The sequence below is a fragment of the Eutrema salsugineum genome, unplaced genomic scaffold (assembly GCF_000478725.1).
Source record: "Eutrema salsugineum unplaced genomic scaffold, Eutsalg1_0 scaffold_2, whole genome shotgun sequence".
Classification (NCBI taxonomy): domain Eukaryota; kingdom Viridiplantae; phylum Streptophyta; class Magnoliopsida; order Brassicales; family Brassicaceae; genus Eutrema; species Eutrema salsugineum.
In genome coordinates, this window is record NW_006256829.1 from 16,572,222 (window position 1) to 16,584,205 (window position 11,984).

Here is an 11,984-nt window from a genome sequence, read left to right on the forward strand (position 1 = left end):
TTTGGCTGATATTAGAGGGATCTCTCCTGACATTTGCACCCACAGGATCCACCTAGAGGACCAATCTATGTCCTCTATTGAGCATCAACGACGTCTTAACCCCAACCTTAAGGAAGTGGTTAAGAAGGAGATACTAAAACTTCTTGAGGCAGGGATAATCTACCCAATCTCTGACTCAAGATGGGTGTCTCCTGTTCATGTTGTGCCCAAGAAGGGTGGGATCACAGTGGTTAAAAACGAGAAGGATGAGCTGATAGCTACTAGGACCCGTCACATGACACAGAATGTGTAGACTATAGAAAGCTCAACGCAGCCTCTAGGAAGGATCATTTTCCTTTACCTTTCATTGATCAGATGTTAGAGAGACTTGCAAACCACCCCTTCTTTTGTTTTCTCGATGGGTACTCGGGGTTCTTCCAAATTCCCATAGATCCCCGAGATCAAGAGAAAACAACATTCACATGCCCTTATGACACATTTGCATACAGGCGAATGCCTTTTGGTCTCTGTAATTCCCCTGCCACATTTCAACGTTGCATGATGCATATCTTCTCTGACATCATTGAAGAGAAAGTGGAGGTGTTCTTGGATGATTTTAGTGTCTATGGCTCCTCCTTCTCGGATTGTCTCTCTAATTTGTCACAGGTCTTGGAGAGATGTGAGCAGCATAACTTGGTGTTGAACTGGGAGAAATGCCACTTCATGGTGTAGGAAGGAATAGTTCTTGGGCACAAGATATCTGAGAAGGACATAGAGGTTGACAGAGCAAAGGTGGAAGTGATGGTGAATCTGCAAACCCCCACTTCAGTTAAAGGGATAAGGAGTTTCCTTGGGCATGCAGGATTTTACAGAATATTTATCAAAGACTTCTCAAGAATTGCCAGGCCCTTGACAAGGCTGTTGTGTAAAGAAGTGGATTTCATATTTGATGCTGAATGTGAAGAGGCCTTCAAGTTGATCAAGGATGCATTAGTCAGGGCACAAATAGTCCAGGCACCAGACTGGTCCCTTCCTTTTGAGGTCATGACAGATGCATCTGATTTTGCTGTTGGAGCAGTACTTGGGCAAAGAAAGTAGAAGAAGCTACATGTTATCTACTATGCCAGTAGAACACTTGACTCTGCACAAGAGAACTATGCTACTACTGAGAAGGAAATGCTGGCAATAGTCTTTGCCTTTGATAAATTCATAAGCTACCTGGTGGGATCAAAAGTCATTGTATACACTGATCATGCAGCCCTCAGGTATCTGATGACCAAGAAAGATGCCAAGCCAAGACTGTTAAGATGGGTTCTTCTACTCCAAGAATTTGATATGGAAGTGCAGGACAAAAAGGGATAGAGAATGGGGCTGCAGACCATCTCTCCAGGCTGAGGATTGATTCTGAAGTGCCTCTCAATGTTAGTCTACCAGAGGAATCACTGATGGTGCTCCATTCCTACTTGGAGTTTGAAGAAGTAAAGAGCATTCAAGAGAGGAGGATGCCCTGGTTTGCAGACATAGTGAATTATCTTGCCTGTGGGGTGGAGCCACCTGAATTAGATGCTTACAACAGGAAGAAATTCTTCAGAGATGTCCAGAGATACCATTGGGATGAGCCTTACCTCTATGTCCTAAACAAAGATCAGCTGTATAGAAGGTGTCTTGCTGAGGAGGAGATGCAATCTGTGTTGCAAGAGTGTCATGGTTCAGCTTTTGGAGGTCAAATGGGAGCATTCAAGACTGTGGCCAAGGTTCTTCAGAGTGGGTTTTGGTGGCCCACAATGTTCAAAGATGCTCAGTTAGTTGTTTCAGCATGTGATGCCTGTCAGAGGCATGGGAACATATCAAAGAGGAGTGAGATGCCTCAAAACCCAATTTTAGAAGTTGAGATCTTTGATTGCTGGGGGATTGACTTCATGGGGCCCTTCATTTCATCCTATGGGAATCCGTATATACTTGTTGCTGTGGACTATGTGTCCAAATGGGTTGAGGCCATTGCTTCCCCTACCAATGATTCCAAGGTTGTAGTGAAGCTGTTCAAGAGTTATCTTCCCAAGATATGGAGTTCCAAGGGTTGTTATCTCTGATGGAGGATCTCATTTTGTGAACAAGACTTTGGAGGGTTTGTTGAGAAAGCATGGAGTGAAACACAAGGTAGCTACTCCTTATCATCCTCAAACTAGTGGCCAGGTTGAAGTATCTAATAGACAGATCAAGGCCATTCTTGAGAGGACTGTTAGCTCAAGCAGAAAAGATTGGAGCAAAAGGCTAGATGATGCATTGTGGGCTTATAGGACTGCCTTTAAAACTCCTATTGGGACATCACCTTTCAATCTGCTATATGGGAAGAGCTGCCACCTTCCTGTTGAGTTGGAGTACAAGGCTTTGTGGGCTGTTAAGTTGCTGAACTTTGATATCAAGACAGCTCAAGAGAAAAGGGTCATTCAACTTCATGAACTTGAAGAGATAAGGCTTGGAGCTTTTGAGAGCTCAAAGATCTATAAGGAGAAGACAAAAGCTCTGCATGATCAAAAGATTCTGAAAAGGGAGTTCAAGGATGGTGATTTGGTGTTGCTGTTCAACTCTAGACTTAAGTTGTTTCCAGGAAAACTTAAGTCTAGATGGTCTGGGCCTTTCAAAGTTCTTGAAGTGAGACCATATGGAGCTGTTGTGCTAGAAGGAAAGAATGGTCAAGAGTTTGTGGTAAATGGCCAAAGGATCAAGCACTATCTGTTTCACAAAGGAAGGAGGAAGCTACATCAGTTCCCCTTCTTGATCCACCACCAGCCTGTTAAACAGGTTTCCAAAGTCAAACTTAGAGACTTTAAACAAAGTGCTCTTGGGAGACACCCCAAGTTTATCTTTTGTAAATATGCTTTTGATCTTTTGATTTCTTTCTTTTTTATGTTTTAGGATGTTTTGATGGGTTTGTTTAGTGTCTACAGGTTACATGTCTGAGTGTGGACCCTTGGAAAGTGAACAGAAGTTGAAAAGGAATGAATGAGTGGGCACAAACTTATGCTCGGCCTTTGACATGGTCACCGGCCATGGTCAGAAACAAGGCGTGGCAAGGCTTTTAGCTTTGCCACGAGGGTGGAATCACGGTCTCAAGGCCTGGCCGTGGCAAAAGAAGCAAGAGTTCGGTGATTGCCACGGTGGGAAGACATGGAACGCAGCTGACCGTGGCAAAAGAAGAGGGAAATGGACCTGAGTTCGGGCTTTGCCACGGCCAGGAGACATGGAACGCAGGCGGCCGTGGCAAAAAGATGCAAACTTTCGGGGATTGCCACGGTTAGAAGACACGAGGAGAATACAAGGCCGTGGCAAAAGAAGCAGAAGTTCTTGGCAGAAAGAAATGGTGAAAACTTCTTGTACAACTTCAAGCTCTTACAAGAAGAGAAAGTCCAAGTTCTGTTGCCATACCCAGCCATCACCACCCTAAGAGAAAGGCACAATGTCTCCTTTATTGTTCTAAAGGATCAGCTCTACAACCCAGCCATTCACCCTCCAATCCGCAAATGCAAGAGGACAGCAAGTTCCAAGGGTAAAGAGCCAGTTGAAGAGGAGGACACAACTAGGACCGCTGGTTGTGAGAATGAGGAGCCAAGAGATTTTGAAAGAAGGATGGGAGCAGGCCGGTATCACTTTGATCCTTACTTTTGGGGTGAGCCTGATTATCACACAAGGAAGTTGTATTCCAGAGTTAACAGCCTTCAGAAATGGTGCAAATGGCAAGACAAAACGATCCACAAGCTCGTTGACTGTGTTAGGCAACTAAAGAAGAAGGTGAAGAAACTCGCAGCTCCAGCCACCTCACACAAACGAGATACAAGAGAAGAGGTAGGAGAAAACTCAGCTGCTCATGACCTTGTGTTACCACCAGGAAAAGAAGATTGGGTGAACCCGGCCACAACGTTCTTACCAGAATCACCTGAGAGCAGCCCACCTAGATACTCGACTCCATCATGTTCCACCTCCAACCCATCCCACTACTTGGGATCAGACCTCAGTGATTGAGGTAAACACTCAAAACTCTGTATATATGCATGTAGATGTTCTTTTCCATTTTGCATTTTACTTGTTTGCTTTGTTCTTAACTCCTTTCTCATGCTTTTATAACACAAGGGACTGTGTTATTTAAGTGTGGGGGAGGAGTTTCATCCTTTACTAATCATGTTTTCTCTTTTCTTATTTTACACTTTGTGTCTTGAGTTACATTCTAGTTGCATATTCATGTAGTCTCATCTAAGTGCATATAAAAAAAACCCAAAAAATGGAAAAATCAGAAAAATTTTCACAAAAAATGATCATGTAGTTGCATTCTCATCTTTAGTATTGAGTCTAGATTGCATATTCATGTAGGTTGCATCTTGCAGGGAGTAATGATAGGTTTTCTAGAGAGTACATCACTTTGAGAACTTGAACTGAATATGCTTGTGAATCTTTTTCTGTGCTTGCAAAGTCTGAAATGATCTGAATCTGAGAAGCAAGTTTGAATTGAACTCAACTCTAATTAAGTGAGAACCTTGAACTTGACTTGAAAATATCTTGTGATGCATTGTTTGAAAAAGCTTGTGGATACCGATATACATACTTGAGCTAGAACCATTGTTTTTACCGCCCTTTTTCCTTAGCTCAAGTAGCTGAATCCGCATCATGGATCAGTTCCCTCACCTTGAACCCATCCTTCTTTCAAGCCAATGTTTGTGTGTGAATTGAAAGGCCACCTTGGATCAAACTTAGGAGAAAGTGTTAGGTTTAGAGCGACAAAGGCAGGTCTCATTGAGTGCTGTGTTCCAACATCAAGGATTTAAGAGTGTTGGCAAGGAATAAGTGTGGGGGAAAAGACTTGTTCGTGAGTGGAAAAAGGTGAGATGAGTGGAAAAGAGAGAGTGGAAATAGCTAGGGGAATGAAAGAAAAAGAAATCAGTCTTGGAGTTTTGAGTTAAAGAAAGTGAGCTCTGGTGTGTTGAAAAGAAAGAGTCTAGCCTCTAAGTAAAAAGAAAAGAAAAGAAGCCAAAGTGCTCAAATGGTTTGAAAAGAAAGAAAAAAAAAAAGAGGCTAGAGGTTGCAAAAGAAAAAGAGCTGTGTAAAGTTTGAATTCAAAGACTTGAGAGTGAAAGTGAAAAGTAAGTCCCCTAGTGAGAGGAAAATAAGTGTGAAAAGTGAGGTTCTTGAGAGAGTGAGCAAGTGAGAAAGCTTTGAGTAGAGGGTGGGGTGTGATGAGTCTTTGCCCTTGTATGCATAGGTTGCTTTTTACCTTTAGCATTCTGCCAAAGTTTGATCATTCATTGAGAGATCCCTTTGCTGCATTAAACCCACTTGAACACTAATGAGATCATTTTAATTTCATAGCCTCTCCTTAGCCAAGCCAGCTTGTTTAAACATTGCATCATGAGATTCACCTGATAAAAACTTAATGAATGTGAAAGAGTTGAGAGAGAGAAGAACTTGTGGAGATTCCTTGTTGAGTTGATATATATCTGAGTATGACTTTGCATTGCATAATTGAGCATGAACTTGAATTCTCATTGTGATCACTTCTCTCAAAAAGAAAATGTGAACTCCCATGCATTCAACCTCTTTATCTCATTTGCTCTTTTTGCTTGAGGACAAGCAAAGGACAAGTGTGGGGGAGTTTATATGTTCATAATTTGTATCACTTAGGTTGCATAATTCATTCCAAATCATGTTTTATTCCATGCATTTTAGGTCCTTAGGGTTTGTTTTAGAACTTAGGAGATGCATTAGGTCCCAATGAGTCTTTGCATGTTTTGAGTGTTTATCAGGTGTGTTTGGAGCTATTTGGAGCTGAATAGGTGAATTCAGGAGGTGGAATGGTGATCAAGGCTTGAAAAATGGTGAAATTGGGTTTTTGGAGGTTCTCAGCCATTCTTGCGTACCAGGAAGGTTTTTATCAGACATTCTCACGTACCGCGGGTAGACTTTATCGGCCAAAACGCGTACCGGCTATTGAATCTCTCGGCCAAAATCTCGGAAAAATCGCCTGTCCGGGGAACCTTCCGGTCCGATTCAGCTGTCGGTGCTTCCTCAAAGTTGGAGGGGATTGGATCAAGGTTCCAGATCAAGTGGAATCATGGAATTCGGACGCGTGAGCAGAAAGTTAAGCTCGTCGGAAGAAACCCCTGTCTCGCTGCTGTTTTGGACCAAGCCGATGAGCTCTGAAGAATGCGAAGGACGGTGCACTTCCAGGCCGATTCAATTTCTCGGGCCTTCATGAGAATCAGAGATATTCGAGTCCTATTTCCAGAACGTCCAAGATCACTCAATTCGAAGCTATGAGCAGGAAGATACGGTCTCCGGAATGGACACATGTCTAGACGCCTCTCTCTGATCGTGTAAATGCATTGCGAAGATGAGCCCTCCAGGAAGCCTTCCACTTCCCAAGCACCAAAGCTTCCTTCACCAAAGTTGAAGATATATGAGCCTTCTGTTCTCTGCAACCGGAATAACACAATTCGGACCAATACCCAGAAAGTTAAGCCTTCCGGAATGCAAAGTGGTCCAAGCAGCCGTGAACGATGCGAGCTAAGTGAAACATGCCGCGATGGAATGCCACGGTCCACACTTGGCCGTGGCAACTTTTCCCAATCCTTCGGCGTTTGACACGATCTTCATGCCACGGTCTACACTTGACCGTGACAACTTTTTACAAGCTTTCGGCGATTGATACGGTCTGAATGCCACGGTCTAGGACTTGACCGTGGCAACTTTTCACAAACTTTCGGCGTCTGACACGACCATTTGCCACGGGTATTGACCACACTTGCTAGACCGTGGCACCAAGATTCATCCAAGAACACACGAACAAGACTTTGACACGGTCACTTGCCACGACCTGACCAAGAACATGCTGGACCGTGGCAAACTGATCTGTTACCCACCAAGGCCGGGCTAGTACCCGGTTTGTTCCGGGTTGACCCGGTTGGTCTAAGGCATCTATAAATACATTTTAGACCTAATTTGGAGAAAAATTTCATCCCATTTTTAGTCTCTTTTCCTTTTTGGTGAAAAACCACTTGTTACACTTTGCTTTTGAGTTTAATATCGATTTGAAGAGTGTTTACCATCTTATTCTATCATTTCGTATCATCAAATCACACTTCTAATCATGATTAACAACATATCTTGCAAAGGATCTAGTGTGTTGATCATGATTAGTGAGTAATCTCCATATTAAGGTCTTAGATATGTAGATTAGGGTGCTTAAGTGGTAGATTAGTGAGCTTAGGGGTTAGATCTTGCATATTCCATTCTCTACAACCTGTTCTTAATGCTAGATACATACAAATCATATGTGTTCTAGATTCTGGGCATTTCATGCACCAAAAATGTTTGATGAAATGCCTGAACCAAGGTTGTTAGAGGTTTAAGTGTTATTCATCATGGGAATGATAGTTTATATGCTTAAATGACAGATTAAACTGATTCTTAATGCTTGTTAATTCATGTTTCACTAATGATGATTAGGTTAGAAACTGTTTTGGCATAGAAGTTGATACCTTCATGAGAGGATTAACTTAATTAATGATGTTTAAGTTGAATGGTTTGCTTGATCATATGGTTCATTAACTCAATAGTTTATCACTGAAGGCACCCTAATCCACTAATATGTCTAAGACCTTTCTCATTATCATACATACATTCTCATCACTTGTCATTTGCTTAGTTCTTCTTTAATCATTAATCCTGTTTTAAGTTTGTAGTTATCATTAGTTAATCAAAACCACTCTTGTTTGCTTGAATTAAGAATCTGATCACATAGTTTAGTGTCTAACACCACATATGGATTGATAAACCCCTTGTACTACAAGACAGGGGATTGATAACCTCTACAAAGAGCCTTGAAAACTCTTAGTTTTCAGTGGATCAAATGATGCATTGTTTAAACAAACAAAGTTTGGCTAGGGTGAGGTTATGAGACTAAAATGATCTCATCAATGCCTGAGTGGGTTCAATGCAGCAAAAGGATCTCTCTATGAATGACCAAACTTTGGCAGAATGCTAAAGGTAAAAGGCAACATATGCATACAAGGGCAAGGACTAATCCCACCCCACACTCTACTCAAAGTTTCCTCACTTACTTAATTTTCACACTCATTCTTCTCTCACTAGGGGATTCTCTTTTCCTTTTCATACACAAGTCTTGGAGTTCAAACTTTACACAGCTCTTTTTCACTTTCTTTTGTAACCTCTAGCCTCTTTTTCTTTCTTTTTTAGAACATTTGAGCTCTTTGGCTTCTTTTCTTTTTCTTTCACTTAGAGGCTAGACTCTTTCTTTCCAAAACACTAGAGTTCACTTTCTTTGACTCAAAACTTCCAAGAATGATTTCTTTTCTTTTTATATCCCCTAGTTCTCACCACTCTCCTTTTGTTTCCACTCATCTCTCCTTTTTCCACTCACCAACAAGTATTCCCCCACACTTAGTTCTCGCCAAATCTCTCAGTTCCTTGATGATGGAACTTACCACTCAATGAGACTTGCCCTTGTCGCCCTAAACCTAACACTTTCTGCTAAGTTTGGTCCAAGGTGGCCTCTCAATCACACACAAACAATTGGCTTGAAAGAAGGATGGGTTCAGGGTGAGGAAAACTGATCTATTATGCAGATTCAGCTATTTGAGCAAAGGAAGAGGATGGTAAAAACAGGATTCTAGCACAAATATGTATATTGGTATCCACAAGCTTATTCAAACAATGCACCAAATGATAGTTTCAAGTCAAGTTCAAGGTTTCACTTATTAGATTTGAGTTCAATTCAAACTTGCTTCTCAGATTCAGATCATTTCAAGCTTTGCAAGCTCAGAAATCATTTCACAAGCATATTTGGTCCAAATTCTCAAAGTGATGTACTCTCAAGAAAAAACTATCATTACTCCCAGCAAGATGCAACCTATATGATGCAAGCTAGAATCAATCCTAAAATGTGAATACAGCTACATGAACATTTTTTTGTGTTAAAATTTTCAAATATCTCAATTTTTTGGTTTTTTTTTATATGCACTAAATGCTATGCATGATCAAATTAGACTCAAAAAGGCAAAAGATAAAATAAAAACATAGAAAACATGATTAGTAAACAAAAAGCCTCTCCCCCACACTTAAATAATACAATCCCTTGTGTTATAAAAACATAGACGCTCTTGATTCTTTATAAAGACTCCGGAGGCTGAATCCTGGTGAAAATCCTCCTTCTCAGGTGATCAAGTTGAGGGATCGTCGGCTCCATAACACTTGTCTGAGTCTGATGCACATAAGGTGATGGTCTCTCCATGGCTTTTGTCCCAATTGCTCTCAATTATCTCCAAATGACCTGTAAACACTCCAAAAGTGCAAAACTCTCTAGGACCTAATGCAATTCCTAACTAAAGACAAAAGCAAAGACAAATATATGTAAAACTACCTAAATGTATGCATGAGACTCAATATTTAGACAAAAATGCAATCCTAAACATGAAAACATATGAGTATATCAATAATCCCTAGTTTACACCTAGATAGGCATTCGGCTGAGGCTGAAGGATTTAGGGCGCACAAGACTGTTTCTGTGGCTGTGCGACTTGGGTCTGCGAGACAGGAAACACCTAACTTGATTTGTGTCTTGATGCTTGGTAAAGATTAAGGCTTGATTAGAGTTCTAAATCATTTAAATCATGTTTCATCATTGTCATTAGCATTTCTAGTGTAGCACCAAACCACCCTAACCAGCTATCATGTCTAGAATCTCATGCTTCCATCATTTCATATCCATATCATTTGTCATTTGCTACTTGTTTTGATCATTTTCTTAGTCATTAATCTTGTTTAAGTCCTTAGTAGTAATTAGTTTAATCAAAACCCCACTTGTTTGCTTGAATTAAGAAACAGTTCATATAGTCTAGTGTCTAGCTTTCACATCCTTGGATTGACACCCCTTATACTACTTTGACAAGGGGATTGATAGCCCTCGGAGCCGAAAAAATCTTGTCTATCAATTGGCGCCGTTGCCAAATTGTGGATTGTTTAGCATTAGGCTTTGGTCTGTTCATGAGATCAAGTCCTCTCCTTTTGTTTTAATTATCACTTTGCAAGTTTTGTCTTTGTTTTCAGGTGTATGAACACCAGATCAAGGTCTAGAAGTTGTGGTCCACCATTTCCTTTGAACGACAACATCAATCTCTTAGTGCCAAGAAGAAGAAGAGATAGACGTGCAAGGGAAACTGATAGAGCAGCTGATATGGAACAACAAAGAGAGCACCACGTGGTTGACATTGAGCACCAGGCTCAAGAGGAGCAACAGGCTCAGCATGGTAATGGAGCTCAAAGGAATCAGGCTCAAGCTGAGAGAAATGAGTCGCAAGCCTATGTCAATATAAACATGGCATAAAGGAATGAGAGGCAGCTCAGCAGAATCAGCAGCAGGCCCATAGGAATGAGCTGCAGGCTCAATTCATTCCTCAGCATCAAGCTCAAAGGAGACAAGATTCTCCACCAGTGTTTGTTGGGGAAAATGATAGAGCCAATGCACACCAGCCTAGAGCAGGAATCCAAGCACCACCAGTTCAGAATAAAAATTTTGAGGTGAAGGCTTCCTTGCTCAACATGGTTCAAAACTCCAAATTTCATGGTTTGCCAATGGAGGATCCTTTGGAGCACCTAGACCAGTTTGACAGAGTTCAAACTCTGACCTCACAAAAATCAATGGTGTCTCAGAAGACAACTTCAAGCTCAGGTTATTCCCATTCAGCTTAGGAGACAAGGCACACCAATGGGAGAAGAACCTGCCTACAGGTTCCATACAGACTTGGGAGCAGTGCAAGCTTACCTTTTTATCCAAGTTCTTCTCTACTTCTAGGACAGCTAAGCAGAGAGACCAAATTTCAAGCTTCAAGCAACATAACAATGAAAGCTTTGGGGAAGCTTGGGAGAGGTTTAGAAGTTACACCAATCAGTGTCCACACCATGGTTTTTCTGATGCTTCTCTACTTTGTACACTGTATAGAGGAGCTTTACCACAGATAAGGAATCAATTAGACACAGCCTCCAACGGTAATATCTTGGCAAAAGAGATTACATCTGCTATGGAACTTGTGGAGAATTTGGCCATGTATAATGACACATATGGTGAGGATTATGACAGGACAAACATATCAGAGGTTTCAAGCTCAGATCAAAGGCTTACTAGAGAGGTTAAAGAGCTGAGAAGTGAACTTGATAAGCTGAAGATGATTTCTCAAAAACCAATCCATTATGTTGGTGAATTTGAGAACATCAATGAAGAGGGTTTAACACAAGAGGAGCTGAACTACATAGGGAATCAGAACAAGTTTCAAGGTTACAACAACTTCAACAAGTACCAGAACTTGTCTTATAGAAGCACTAATGTAGCCAATACCCAAGATCAGGTATACCCTCCCCAACAAGGTCAACAAGGCTTTGTTAAAAGGAATCAGTTCCAAGGTAACTTTCAAGGTCAACAAGCTTTCAGCAGCCAACAGCTCAGCAACAAGGGAATAACTTCAGTAACCAACTCAGCTTCCAGCAACAAAGGCCACCCCCTCCGAGATTCGGTCCTCCACTAGTTCAACAAGGTCCTCATCTCTATGTTGTTCTCCAACAGCTCTTACAAGGACAACAAAAGATGGAATCCCAGTGTCATGACCTGAGTTATAAGATGGAGATACTTGTCTTTGAACTAAAGACTCTGCAGAAAAACAAGGGCATCTCCACTTCTGAAACTCAAGGCTCTCTTCCTGGCAAAGCTGTTCAAAACCCCAAAGACTATTGCAATGCCATATACTCTGATGGTGATCACTCAACTGCTGTTACAGAGATTGAATACCTCCTTTATGGTCAAGCCTCTGATGAATTAACATCCACCAATGAGGAAGAATACGCCATTATAGAGGACTTTGTGAACATGTTCTCTGATCTCAATGAGGACATTGAGAAAGAAGGTGGGGAGGCAGTTAATTTTGCTAGGAACAAGTAGGTTTCTGATG

General features: G+C 41.4%; 1 non-coding gene across 1 annotated transcript; it reads right to left on the reverse strand.

Moving 5' to 3' along the window:
* Positions 1-10,844: 10,844 nt before the first annotated feature.
* Positions 10,845-10,951, reverse strand: LOC112086891. The gene has a single exon (XR_002899745.1). It is a non-coding gene; the product is annotated as a small nucleolar RNA R71 (small nucleolar RNA).
* Between the last annotated feature and the right edge of the window lie 1,033 nt (positions 10,952-11,984).